The 14,854-nt window shown below is 37.7% G+C and overlaps 1 pseudogene; it reads left to right on the top strand.

Moving 5' to 3' along the window:
• Positions 1–13,949: 13,949 nt before the first annotated feature.
• On the top strand, positions 13,950–14,158 carry LOC123243518 (annotated as a pseudogene).
• The last annotated feature ends 696 nt before the right edge of the window (positions 14,159–14,854 follow it).

Raw genomic sequence — 14,854 nt, 5'->3', positions numbered from 1 at the left:
TTCAAAAAATGATACAATCTGGAAATTTAAAAAAAAATTTTTTTTAAAAAAAAAGAAAAAAATACTTTCTCCAAGGTTCTGGACAAGAATCATTCATCCTCTATTTGAATGCTTTCAGTGATGGGCAAGTCACTACTGAATATGGAAGTCCATTATATTTGTGCTGCCCTCAACCCATCTTGAACCTAGTCTTTTTTCTGATTTAATTGGCTTTATTAGGAAAAGCCCAGGCCCAGGAGTCAAGGCCTGAATTCTACTTCCTCTTGGACCACTTAAATGTATGATAATGACCAATTTATATCCTCTCCCTTGGCCTCGGTTTCTCTTTTTCTTTTTCAGATCCTTACTTTCCATCTTAGAATCAATACCATGCATTGGTTCCAAGGCAGAAGAGTGGTAAAGGCTAGTGTTATGGGCGGTGTGGTGACATGGGTTAGGGCCTCATGGAGAGATGGCCCAAGGTCTTCTGATGGCATAAGGACTGGAGCTGAGTCAAGGTGGGAAGCCTGGGTGAACACCAGCTCCCATAAAGTATTTGAAACTCAGCTGACTACCCAACTCCCACCTAATAGTGCCCAGGAATAGGTGATCAAGCGAGGACCTGTGAATTGGATCACACAGCTTCTCTGGTTGCTTATCCTGGGTTTAGATGGATGGATAAAGCTATGGACTATTGGAAAATGCCAACAACTGCAATTAGACTTTGAGCAATCCCTTCCCTCGGACCCAAGGATGAGATTATTGATCCTTAGGACAATAATGACCTTCACCTAAGTAGACTTTTAAGATTTAATGGCAACAACTCAGGGAAAGGAACAGGGTTGAAGGAAAGAGGTGTTGGGAAACCTTCACTAAACTACTGATGATCAGGTTTGTCAATCAAAGGGCAATCAGGTTGAGACTGTCTGCTGGAGAGGTTTCCCTCTCTGTGGCACTCTGGCCAGGCCAGGCACCTTTGGCCTTAACCAAATCGATTGAGTCTTGATGTTGTTCTTCTTTGATGTTCAATGATTAATATAAAGCACAGCTTTGTCCAGAAGTTGAAGATGTGATAAATGTTGGAATAGGATGCAGATAGCCTAAATAGGTTTGGTTGACCAACCCACCCAACCACCCAGATCCCTTCTCAGGAATGAGAGAGTCTTTTGTTCCAGTTTTTCTCTTTTATAGTCCTGACAGTAACTACTTTTTGCCATCTGGCTCATGACATCTGGGTTGGCTCTAAATTCTAAAACTGTTGGGTGTCCCTCATCCTGGTCACCATTTTGCATAGCAAAATGATATTACACTAGGCAATGGGGGTTAAGTGACTTGCCCAAGGTGTCACAGCTTGGAAGTATCTGAGGCCAAATTTGAACCCAGGACCTCCTGTCTCTAGGCCTGGCTCTCAATCCACTGAGCCACTCAGCTGCCCCTTGTTTTCTTTATCTATAAAATAGAGGGCTTGGACTAGATGATTGCTGAAGTCACCTGTACTTACAGAATTCTATTATTCTGACCCATAATACACGTAAATAAGAAGATTGGCCAGGATTAGGTTCAAAAGATTTAATACATGAAAGGAATTAAGGGATTATCTGTTTCAAGCCCCTCATTTTTTCAACTGAGGCATAAAGAAATGAGCCAAATTGCCCTAATTTGCACAGATAGTAAATTGCAGTCAGTTTTGGAAACCAGGTCCTCTGTTTCAAAATCGAGTTCCTTTTCCACTATCCAGGAGACAGCTATAGTCTGTTACTATGGAAACAAAATGATGCTTTTCGTCCTATTCAGGTATGTCATCTATGACCCTGGCCTCATTAGCACCATGCTTTAGCCAACTGAACTAACTAGCCACAGACACACAGTCTCTATCATTTCATAAGAATAGCTTTCAACCTTGTTTATACTTACTTTTCAGTAATGGATGTTAAACCAGCCAGTGATAAACAGGAAATGTTTTTATTTGAGAATGCACCAAGAACTCCACACACAATAGCAGCAATACCAACCCAAAATAAAATCCTTCCATAAAAAAAAAAAACAACAAACAAACATAAACACATATCCATACTTTCCCTTAAATGTCATAGTTTTATGCCATCATTTTTGGGGGGCCTTATGGGACTCTCTCCTCTTTTAGTAGCTCCCTCCCTTTTTTGCAAATTCATGGTCAAAGAATGGAAGGTAGAATATGGGGCCAGAGGATCTCACTTCTCCATTCAATTCCAGAAACATTTATAAGTGTCTATTGTTAGGACCCAAGACCACTTTTATAGCTGCTGTCCTAGGGGAAGGGGAAGGCTTCAGTCAAAGTGTGCTCCTGCAAGCAGTAAACTGATAAGTATGTGGATACTCTTTTTATATCACAGGAAGGTTCCCCTGGGTGAATTCAAGCCCTGGATGTTCTTGCTCTCCACGGGGAATAAGGATACAGACATACACACCAGTTTTTAGACTGTGTATAAACAAACTGTTAGCTGTCCAAATGTGAGATCTTTGTGCAAAGACCCATAAGTTGACATACTCCTGGCAAAAGGGAATTATATCAATATTGTCATTCTTACAGTAAATGAAACTAGAAGGTAAAAGGAAGTTGTAGCTTAATGAGAGGATGCCTCACAGGTTTTCCTTGGAGACATAAATAAAGAAATTGGCAGAGTTGGATTTTTTAGTCGTCCAAAAGAAGCAAGAAATATAATTTCATGGGGCATTTGGTCATCTCACATTGCAGCTCCCGGTGTGGTAGAGAAAGTAAAAATGGCATTAAAGAGGTTTTCCTTAACTGTGTTTCTCTGTGGCAAGAGAGGTTTGTTTGGGTGAGGAGGAATAGGGAGAGTGGATATCAGAAAATATCTACGGTGTCTAAACAAGAGGCATCAGTAAAACTTTAACGAAGAAAAAAAATTCTGAAAGAATGCTGGTATATGGTGGAATGGATAGATACCTCATAGAGCAGATTCATCAGTACATGTCTTTTGGATCCACACTGAAGATGGACTGGAGGCAGAATTGAGAAAGCAAGAGTGCTAGATTGCATTTGGGAAATCCATGATCTCAAGCTTCTCCCCCCAAACAGACACACATCTTTTAAACACTAATATTCTTTAGGCAATACAACATGGATAAAAATTCATGAAATTTCATAGCCTAGTTTCCAAAAAATTAAAGTTATAGGTTGCCCAAAGGCCAATGGAGAGATATATGGTGGTTATGTATATGCTACAGAATATTACCAAAGAAAATGTTTGCACCCAAAGTGGATTACAAGATATTACCAGAGAGAAGGAGATTTGTCAGTCACATAGCAAGAGGGAGTCATGACATAGCCAGTATGTACCACTATAAACCTATACAATGTCAAGAGGTCTAGAAGGAAATACCTCCAAGAAGCTTACAATCTAATGGAGGAAATCATAAGCAAATAAATATATATAGAGAGACAACTCTCTGAAGGATAAATAGGAAAGTATTAACAAAGGAAATGCTCTAGAATTAAGAGGTTTAATTGATTGATTGATTGATTAGTTAATTAATTAAGAGGAAACGCTTTGTGTAGAAGGTGAGGTTTTAGTTGGGGCTTGAAGCCAGGAAAACTGGGAGATATACCCTTTATATGATACCTGTGAGATTGACTTTTTGAACCCAAATAAAGGATATTACATTTATTGCAATTAGAATTTATCCTATTTGATTTAATATTTGATTTATTTGTTTGTTTGTTTGTTTGTTTGTTTTTTTAGAAACCCTTATCTTCCGTCTTGGAGTCAATACTGTGTATTGGCTCCAAGGCTGAACAGTGGTAAGGGCTGGGCAATGGGGATTAAGTGACTTGCTCAGGGTCACACAGCTGGGAAGTGTCTGAGGCCAGATTTGAACCTAGGACCTCCCTTCTCTAGACCTAGCTCTCAATCCACTGAGCTCCCCACATGCCCCTAATTTGTTATTTTAGACTTTTGAAGTCTCTTTAGATTCTGACTTTTGTCCTCATCCTCATCCTTATCCTCAAAAGCAACAAGCTTTTATAAAGCAATTACAGTGTGCCAAGCAGTGAGATCCAAAACATTAACTATATCACACAGTTTTGTGGCATTTTCAAATTTGCTAGGCATACATACCATTTATTCCTTTACTCAAGTCATTAATAATGTATTATTATGTCATTAATAATGTATTAAACAGTACAGGGACAAACATAGATCCTAGGAACCTCCACTTGGGATCTTCTTCCAAATTGATATTGAAACATCTGGTCATTTAGCCAGTATTAAATCAACCTCACCCTACCATTGTCTTTTCCATACCTCTCTAATTTGACCACAAGGCTGGCAAGAGAGCCTTGTGAAATGCTCTGCTATTCTACACTAAATTCTTGCTATGTTATTCTTTTGATTTGCCAGTTTAGTAATCCTATCAACAAAAGAAATAGGGTTAGAATGATGTGATCTGTTCTTGATGAAGTGATATTGGTTCTTTCTGATCCTTGCTTCCTTTCCTACATGATAGATGATTACTAAACCTTCCTTTAATAATATATTCTAGAATTTTTCCAAAATTAAAGTCAAGCCAACTGGTCTATAGTTTGTAGGCTTCATTCTCTTCCATTTTTTTTTCCAAAATAGGAATATTTGCCCTTTTCCTCTCCTGTGGTAGCCCTCACATCCCTCACAATCTTTCAAAGATTATTGACAGTGTTTCAGCAGTACTATCTGCCAGTTCTTTCTGGGTGTAGTTCATCTGGGGTTGGTGACTTTAATTGAGGATAGTTGCTTTCTTACCGGCTCTTTAATTATACTGGATATCAACGTCCTATTAGCTCCATCTCTCACCTCCAGACATTCTGTCCTCCTCAACTCCAATTATTGCCTGCCTTTAACTCCCAATTAAAATCCCACCCTCTATTGGAAGCCCTTCCTCCCAGCCCTTCTTAATTCCAGTGCCTTCACTCTACATATATTTGCTTGTGCATTATGTATTGTCTTCTCCTTTAGAATGTAAGCTTATGACTGTAAGGACTATCTTTAGCATCTTTTTGCATCCCCAGAGATTACATAGGATCTGGAACATAGTAAGTGTTTAATAAATATTAATTAATTAATTGATTGATTTTTATTCTATCCTTTACAATTCAAATTTTTATTCTATCCTTTACAATTCAAAATACTTGTTTGGCTGGAAAAAAAAACACGAACGTATTCACAGTTGTGTTGCTTTCCCTTTATTCTCTAAAAATTAAGATAGAGGTGTGTCAGGCTTTCTTCATTACTTGTCCTCTCTCTCTTTTTCTGTACTTGTTAAATTTTCAATAAGTTAATGAGCTCCTATCTCTTCAGTTATTCTACCTCCTTTCTTACAGGAATTATTTGTCTTTGTATCTTCAATATTGTATTTTTGGGAATCTTACCCTTTCATGTTATAGTATCATAGATGTAGAACTTGGAGGGAACTTAGAAGCCACTTGGTCCATTAATAAGTGTTGTTAGTCTCCCTTAATATGCCAGGCTTTGTGCTGAGTGCTAACCCAACTCTTTTTACATAAATTGAAAATTGAGGCCTCGAAGGGTTAAGTGGATTGCCCAAAGTCACACAGAGGATTTGGATTCAGTGACTGACTACCATTTACTACCAAGTGGTTTCATTTTTCGGGGATCTCTAAGTATAGGTAGTATATCTATGATTTATATATATATTACATATAATATATATATATATATATAAGTATAGATAAGATATCTAAGGTTGGATGAAGTGATATCCAAAATCCTTAAATCTATGAGCCTATATGGGGTTGCTTAAATGTCAGGAACAATTTCCATAAAGTAGATGTCTTTCTTCCTTTCCCTAGTTTTCTAAGAGGGGAACAAAGGAAAAAAAATCAATGAACCTATAGGATTCAAACTCAGGTCCTCTGTTCCAACCTCAGCATTCCTATAGAAGGTCTTATGATCTATGGATAAGTCTTATCTCCCTCTTTAAGGGGCTATAATCTCATGACCTTAATCTATCTGTCTACAGCATCATGGCGACAATAGAAGTACTAAACATTTCTTTTTTGAGTGTATGGACAACCAATTCACCTTTGGAAATTCATGGGATCATCTCAGAATATATCCACCTTGGAATATGTCCTTTGGATCCCTTTGGAATATATCTGCTTTGGAATGTGTCTACTTTTTTGTGGACAATTGATTCCCTTTGGAAATTTATCTTTGGCTCGCCTTTATATATATCAGGATCAAAAGAGGGCCAAGATTGAGGTCTACCACATATTTGTCCAGAGTTTATTTGATTAAAAAAAAAAACCACAACAATCTTGAAACTTATTTTATTGGAGTCTATCATTTTTATCACTGAGGAAAAGGAAGATGATTTTTTCTTTTACCCTTTTTAAATATTTATTCATGTCAGATCTCTGGGAAAGGAAAGATTTTAAAACCAAGCAAGAGTTAGAGAAAATTACAAAATGTAAAATAAATTATTTTGATTATATCAAACTAAAAAGCTTTTATACAAACAAAAACAATGTAGCCAAAATCAGAAGGGAAAAGACAAATTAGGAAAAAATCTTTATAACAAAACACTCTGACAGGGGTCTAATTACTCAAATATACAAGGAGTTAAACCAATTGTATAAAAAAATCAAGCCATTCCCCAACTGATAAATGGACAAGAGACATGAATAGGCAACTTTCAGATAAAGAAATCAAAAGTATCAATAAGCACATGAGAAAGTGTTCTAAATCTCTAATAATTAGAGAAATGCAAATCAAAACAACTCTGAGGTATCACCTCACACCTAGCAGATTGGCTAAAATGAAAGAAGGGGAGAGTAATGAATGCTGGAGGGGATGTGGCAAAACTGGGACATTAATGCATTGTTGGTGGATTTGTGAACTGATCCAACCATTCTGGCTGGCAATTTGGAACTATGCTCAAAGGGCTATAAAAGAATGCCTGCCCTTTGATCCAGCCATACCATTGTTGGGTTTGTACCTCAAAGAGATCATAGATAAAACAGACTTGTACGAAAATATTTATAGCCGTGCTTTTTGTGGTGGCAAAAAAAATGGAAAATGAGGGTATGCCCTTCAATTGGGGAATGGCTGAACAAGTTGTGGTATATGCTGGTGATGGAATACTATTGTGCTCAAAGGAATAATAAACTGGAGGAATTCCATGTGAACTGGAAAGACCTCCAGGAACTGATGCAGAGTGAAAGGAGCAGAACCAGAAGAACACTATACACAGAGACTGATACACTGTAGCAAAATAGAATGTAATGGACTTCTGTACTAGCAGCAATGCAACGACCCGGGACAATTCTGAGGGATTTATGGAAAAGAACACTACCCACATTCAGAGGAAGAACTGCAGGAGTGGAAACAGAAGAAAAACAACTGCTTGAACACATGGGTTGAGGCGGACATGATTGGGGATGTAGACTCAAAACTACCACACCAGTGCAACTATCAACAATTTGGAAATAGGTCTTGATCAATGACACATGTTAAAACCAGTGGAAATACACATCAGCCGTGGGGGTGAGGGGGAAGTCAGGGGGTGAAGGGGAAAGTAAGAACATGAATTATGGATGTTAGATTGGGCAGACCTGAGATGCTCCACATCTTGCCATCCTTCCTCTCTTGTCTATGTTCTCTTCCCCCTTCTCATGTGGCTACCACTCTAGCTCGGGTCCTCATAACTTCTCTCAACATACAGTTGAAATAATTCTCCTTATTAGCCATTCTGCTTCTGGCTTCAATGCAACTGACAAAATGATTTTCTTAAGGCACAAATTTAATCATCTCACTGTCTTGTTGAAAGACTTTTAATGGTGCCCCACCATCACTAGAAGGAAATATAAACTTATGTTGGCATCTTTATGTGGTATAGTAGATAGAGTAATAGACTTGGAGTCAGGAAGATCTGAGTTCAAAAAGTCTCAAAAACTTACTATCTGGGCAAGTCACTTAACCCTGTGGGCCTCAGTTTCCTTATCTATAAAATGAGCTAGAAAAGGAAATGGCAAACCCTCAAGTATTTTTGCCAAGAAAACCCCAAATGGGGTCATAAAGACTTGGGTACAACTGAAACGATTTGACAATAACAGCAACAACATTTTGTTTCCTATGCACTTTTCCAGTCTCTTTTAATACACTACTATCATCTTTCATGAAATCTATATTTCAGCTAAACAGAACTACAAACTCTTGCTCCTCTTGGCACTACTGTTTGGATCTTCCTCCTCCTCCTTCTTCTTCCCCTTTTCAGGACTTCTCAGTCTTTTAATTCTAAAACTTGACCAAGAAAATCATTTTCAGAAACTCAAGTCTTTGATCAGTGTTCAGAAAAGGAAACAAAAAGATAAAGACAGCTAGGAACCAGAGTCCCTCAAGCTTGCCAAGTCTAATATCACTGTTTGCTTTGTGCTTCTGCAAGTTGCCATTCTCTGTTCATGAAGGAAAGGGGGAAGAGAAGAGAAGATGTGAGGAGATGAGAATTCCCCATCTTTCTCCTCTTATTCATTTGATTTTAGAAGTTGGAAGGAGAGCGAGACTATAAAACAGTGATTCCTAAAGTGGGCACCACTGCCCCCTGGTGGGTGCTGCAGTGATCCAGAGAAGCGGTGATGGCCACAGGTGCATTTATCTTTCCGATTAATTGCTATTAAAATTTTAAAAAAATTAATTTCCAGGGGTCTAAGTAATATTTTTTCTGGAAAGGGGGAGGTAGGTCAAAAAAGTTTGGGAACCACTGCTATAAAAAGACCAAGAAAGCAGCTCAACTTGCCTTTATATCATGGGACAAAGGATGACTCTTGGCAAGAGTTGCCCTTCACTTTTTTTAAAACCTTTACTTTCTGTCTTAGAATCAATACTAAATATTGGTCCCAAGGCAGAAGAGTAGTAAGGACTAGGCAATTGGGGTTAAGTGATTTCCTAGGGTCACACAGCTAGGAAATGTCTAAAATCAAATTTGAACCCAATATTTCCTATCTTCAGGCCTGACTTTCTATCCACTGAGCCACTTCCATGCCCCTCACCCTTCCCTTTTAATCACTAATTATCTTAGAGGCAGATCTAGTCATAGGCAACCCATCATTAAAGTGAGTAGGGCAGACCTGATCAACTAGTTACTCCTGAAATGCCTTAACATACCCTCTCTTCATCTCTACATCTCAGAATTCTTCTTTTACTTCAAGACAAGACTCAACTCAGGTGACCTTTACTCCAAAGCTTCCCCTAATCCTAATTTTTAGTAATCTCTCCTCCTCAATTTACCCTATATTATTTATATATATATATATACATATATATATATGTGTGTGTGTGTGTGTGTGTGTGTGTGTGTGTGTGTAATAATGCCCACATTTAGCCCCAAGTAAAAAGTCAGGGATTGTTTTTTTTTTTTTTCTCTAGCTCTCTAGAGCCTAGCACATGATTGGCTCATAGTAGGCATTTCTTAACTGTTTATTGAATTCAATTGAATTAACATTCTGGAATGGATAAATAAAATTAAATGCTAAATTGTATTACATTTATAAGTTATAAATTATATTATACGTATTACAAATGAATATCGTAAATTATAATATATGTATTATAAATACATCCTATCAATTCTATTATATGTATTTGTATCATTTGAAATTGTTATAAGCCCTGGAAGACTATAACTCCCAGGGCTCTCTGCTACAACTTCCCCTGACAACTCTCACTTCCTTTGTGGGAGGTGTCAGAGAAAGTATAAAAGAGAAAGTTTGGTACCTTTTCTCACTCACTATGCTGGAAGCTCTGACCCTGGAAACTCTCCTTTCTACCCTGTAGCTTTCTCTACCCTGGAATGCTCTGTTCTCACCAGCTGGAGGCTGAACCCTGCAGAGCTCTCTCTTGGCACCTTTTCCCCTTTCTTCCTACCTCCTAGTTTTTCCTAGACCTTCCCTTTCCTAATCTAAATAAAACCACTATTCTAAACCTAAAGTTGCTCTCTCATCCTTTATTTGAGCCCCAAAGGGCTCTGGTCAATTTCCCCTAGGCTTGGACCGATACCTACCTTTCCCTTCCTCTACTTTCCTCTCTCCTTTCTCCCATTCCTCCAATCCTATCCCCCTTACATATTATAAATACAGTAATAGTCCAGAGGAAGGGAGAGATTAGAGTAGGCAGGAGTCCTAAGGCAAGGTTCAGGTAGAAAGAAGGTTGAGGCTAGGGCTCTGAATCAGTTAACTAGAATTTTATTTTTTAATTTTAAAAAAATGTCTTTATTGATATCGTAAAAATGGACTAGTGTTTGTTAAGCATCTACTCTATCCCAAGCCCTACTGTTCTAAGCTTTTGGAATACAAAGAAAGGCAAAAGACAGCCTCTGCCGCAAAGGAGCCATAATATACAAACAAGAGACAGAGATATAGATGTGATAACCTGGGAGAGTAGTCTCAGAGGGAAGGTACTGAGCTTAAGGAAGATTGGAGTTTTCTACTAATTCTAGCAGCTTTTTGCCTTGTCCTCCATAATCTGTCTTGACCACAGTCCCATCTGTGACAGATAAGTGTAAAATTGGGGCAGCATTCTTTTCAGAAAGATTTCTGGCTTTGCCTTGGCAAGCCCCAGGGTTGAGAAAGACAGCTCCCTTCCTTCCTTGCGCACTAGAAGGAATATTTCCAGAGACAGGTAGATGACAGCTATGTTCTTTTTAACCAACCTTGGATTTTTTTTCTTTTTGGGCTACTGGGCTAGAGAAGAGCTCTCATTTTATCCTCTTTCCCCCCATCTCTTTCTTGGCTGCAGGCTGTGTTTTCCAGCTCTAATTGCAGCCAGGGCCGATGTAGTGAGGGAGATGTCTCTAAAACGCAAAGATAAATCCGTGTTCCCAATACGGAGGTTACAGCCTAATCAATTCCACTGCGTGCTCTTCCCAAAATCCTTCAGGGAGGATGCTAGGAAATTTCTAGACTCACCCCTCCGTGCTGAGGCTGAGCCTGCTACAGAGTCAGGGCAGGGGCTGTAGCACTGATAAAAGGTGAATAAATAGAACCCGAGATGGCTGGTAAACAGTGTCACAGGTGTTTTTCAAACCAAGAGCACACTCTGTATTCCACTCCCTCCACCTCCCCCTGCCCAATTCATCATGCTTGTGAGCATGCAAATAGAGCAGGAAAATCGAAGGGCCCCGTTACTAAGGAAACCAAACAGGTGTTGATGTGAGTCATCCTGCCTTTGGAGGGAATCAGGATAAACTTCCTCCCTTGGAAGCGTCAATGGCGATTAAGTCACTTTTGACATCCATTTCAATGCAGAAGAGCCTGGTGAAAGTTCCTGCTTCCAAATTAATCCTTGTTTATTTAGATACCTCATGGAACAGAACAGGAAAAAAAACAACATGGGAAATCAATAGTGTTTGGGACAATTTTTTCATATGACTAGAGATAACTTTGATTTCTTCATCTGAAAACTGCCTTGTTCGTATCTTTTGACCATTAATCAATTGGAGAGTGACTTATGTTTTTAATATTATTTAAAGTATTTTAATATTATTTTCATAATTATATGCAAAAACAAGTTTTAACATTCATTTTAAAAGTTTCTAAACTCCAAATTCACTCCCTCCTTCCCACAGTCCCTTCCTTTCCTTACCCTCCCATTCCTCACCCCTCCTTTACACCCCTCAGCCCTTCCTGAGACAGTAAGCAATCTGATATAGATTCTACATATTTAATGGTGTAAGATTCCCCCATTTTAGAATGACACATTTTTATAAATTTGACTCAGTCGTCTATATGCTTGAGAAATGTTAAACCTTTATCAGAGATAGTTACTGTAACCTCCACACACGCACACACACTTTCTGCTTTCCTTCTAATCTTGGTAGCATTGGTTTTGTTTGTACAAATCCTTTTAAATTTAATATAATCTAAATTATCCATTTTATATCCTATAATGGCTACAGAAAAATATTTTTTATTTTAATTTTTTTAGGCAGATGGGATCTTTGAATTTGGGAAGATGAGAGGCTCTGGCATTCTACAATGTGCCACCTACCTGCCCCAAGCAGTTACAGCAAGTCTTAAGGATCCTATAGAAACTAATAGCTGGGGAAAGAGTCTTTGTATGGATGAAATTATAGATTCTTGAAGTCTAAGACCATTGTATTAAAGAAAATAACACTTTATTCCTTTCCAGAGATTTTATTGATTGAATGAACCCTGGCTTTTCCAGGAGGCCCTGAGATAAGCCCCAAAATGATGTGTTCCCTTTATACTGACCTAGCCCAGAGACCTTTAGTATTTTGAAGGTATACAGAATGCAAAGATGTACTTGGTTTTTCTCTTAATGACCCTGAGGATTAAAGTCAGTTTTCATTACATACATGCCAATCCTTTTGCTTCACAGATAAATGGACTTCATGCCTGTACTGTCATCCACAGATATAGACGTGTCTATACATAATATACTTTACTGTGCATTATTACCATTTCAGCAATTCAAAGTTTGCTTACCACTTTGAGCAACTAGTCCCACTGAGGCCTCAGCTGCCAAATTTAAGCACAAATGATAAGTAGTAAACAAAAATTATTTCTTAATTTTACTGGATCTGAATAGGTTCCTACTGATTGTTAACGGTTTATTGGAGATTTCATTCAAACAACTGCCTACAATTTTAGTTACTGTTGCTAAAAAAATGATACAGACACAATGACAGGGTAGGATATGGAAGCCTCTGCTTCTAGGGCATGGCTTTCTAGTCTGGAGTCTATGAACATGTTTTTAAAATGTTTCTATAATTATATTTCTATGTAACTGTTTTCCTTTTTACTTTATGTACTTAAAAACATTATCCTGAGAAAGCATCTATACCAATGGTTCCCAAACTTTTTTGGCCTACCACCCCCTTTTCAGAAAAAATATTACTTAGCCCCCTGGATATTAATTTTTTTTAATTTTAATAGCAATTAATAGGAAAGATAAATGCACCTGTGGCCATCACCACCCCCCTGGATCGCTGCAGCATCCACCAGGTTTACATTTTACCATTTCCACCTTCAAGTATCTTGGGATTTTCCATAAGAAAATTTCATGCAAAATGGGAATCTGTTTCTTCTTGGATGGGACTACTCAATCAACAGATATGATTGCTGGAGCAGAGAACACTCATATGGGTCTTTTCCATTTTTTTCCAGAGTGCATATCAATAGAATTTTTAATATTCACTTTCTGACATTTTGCTCATGTTCTCTTCCCCACCTCAATCTCTGCCCCCTCCCCAAGAAGACAAGTAAGCTGATACAGGTCATACATATATTTTTATAGAATACATATTTCCATGTTCGTCATGTTGTGGAACAAGGTATATATTGTTGCTACAGAGGAAAATTCATGGCGGGAATAAAGTGAAGAATGGTATGCTTCAATCTATATTTGGACCCCATATGTTCCATCTATAGCAGTGTCCTTTGGAATTGTCTTGGAATTTTGCCTTGTTGATAATTAAGTCATTCATAGTTGATCATCATATGCTTTTATTGTTATTGTATACAGCATTCTACTGGATCTACTCATTTCACTTTGCATCACTTCTTATAAGTCTTTCCAGGTTTTTTTGTGAACATCTTGTTTGTCATTTCTTTGTCATAATAGGATTCTATTATGACATATATTATACATGATACATATATTATGTATATATTATGTCATAGAGTCTGACATAATATATACATACCATATGTATTATATATAATAATATATTATTGATAATATATTACATAATAATAACATATGCCACATATTAATAATATATTATATAATAATAACATATACCACCACTTGTTTAGTCATTCTCCACTTGGTGGACATCCCTTCAGTTTCCAGTTCTTTGCTACCACTGCTATAAATATTTTTGTACAGGTATGTCCTATTTTCTCCTCTCTTAAATCTCATTGGGATACAGGCCTAGGAGTAGTATTTCTGGGTCAAACCACTTCTCTGCCTTTAGGCTAAGATCAAGTGTAGTATCTGTTCTTATCAATTTGATATTGGCCTTTTAAACATTTCAAGGTCTAATCTAGCAAAATGAATATGTCAAGTTAGGAGTCCCAAAAAGGCAGAAAATAAATAGGGGATTAGAAAAGAACTCTGACTCTCTCCACTTTCTCTTCAGGGGTGCCTGAGGGTGGGATAAGTTAGGAAATTCTAGCTAGCAGGGATGCAATCCTAGCTGAAAATAAAGTCAAGGATAAGTTCTGTGGTATAGCTAGAGAATAATAGAAGACAAACTCATCTGCTTCCGCTTCTTTAGGTGACTTTGTTCATTTTCATTAAGGATTTCTCTTTTCTGGTGGAGCTCAGTGTGACATGAGGATGACTCATAGTTGGATTAGTTGATGGAGTAAGCATCTCATAACTCATCACAGGTGATGAATGCCTCACACATGTAAATTCCAGTCAAAATGAGGCAGAAAAACAGTTTTGTTGCAATGACATTCCATAGATTTAGAACTAGAAGAAAACTTCCCAGCCCACTCTCTCATTTCTCAGATAAGGAAACGAACTCAAAGTGAGATTAAGTGTCTGCCCACGGTTATTTAAGTCATGAATAGCACCATAAAATTCAAATCCAGACAAAGAAAGGCAAAAGGCATGAAATCAAAGAAATAAAATAAAATAATTTTTAACTAAAACAAAATTTAAAAAAATCAGTAATGTAACATTTCTTAGGTGAAAAGTCACTGTTCCTATAGCCTATCCATGCCACTCTTATTTCTCTTACCCACTAAAAGGATTCCTTACCCTGCTGTCAAAAACACTAGAGTTGTTTGCTAAACCATCTGTCTGGATCTCAGCATTGGAAGTCTCTCGTTTCATCACCTGAAATGGAAGGA

Source organism: Gracilinanus agilis, chromosome 3, assembly GCF_016433145.1.
Source record: "Gracilinanus agilis isolate LMUSP501 chromosome 3, AgileGrace, whole genome shotgun sequence".
NCBI classification, from domain to species: domain Eukaryota; kingdom Metazoa; phylum Chordata; class Mammalia; order Didelphimorphia; family Didelphidae; genus Gracilinanus; species Gracilinanus agilis.
The sequence above is the reverse complement of the archived record's forward strand: the minus strand, read 5'-3'. Positions and strand labels throughout refer to the sequence as shown.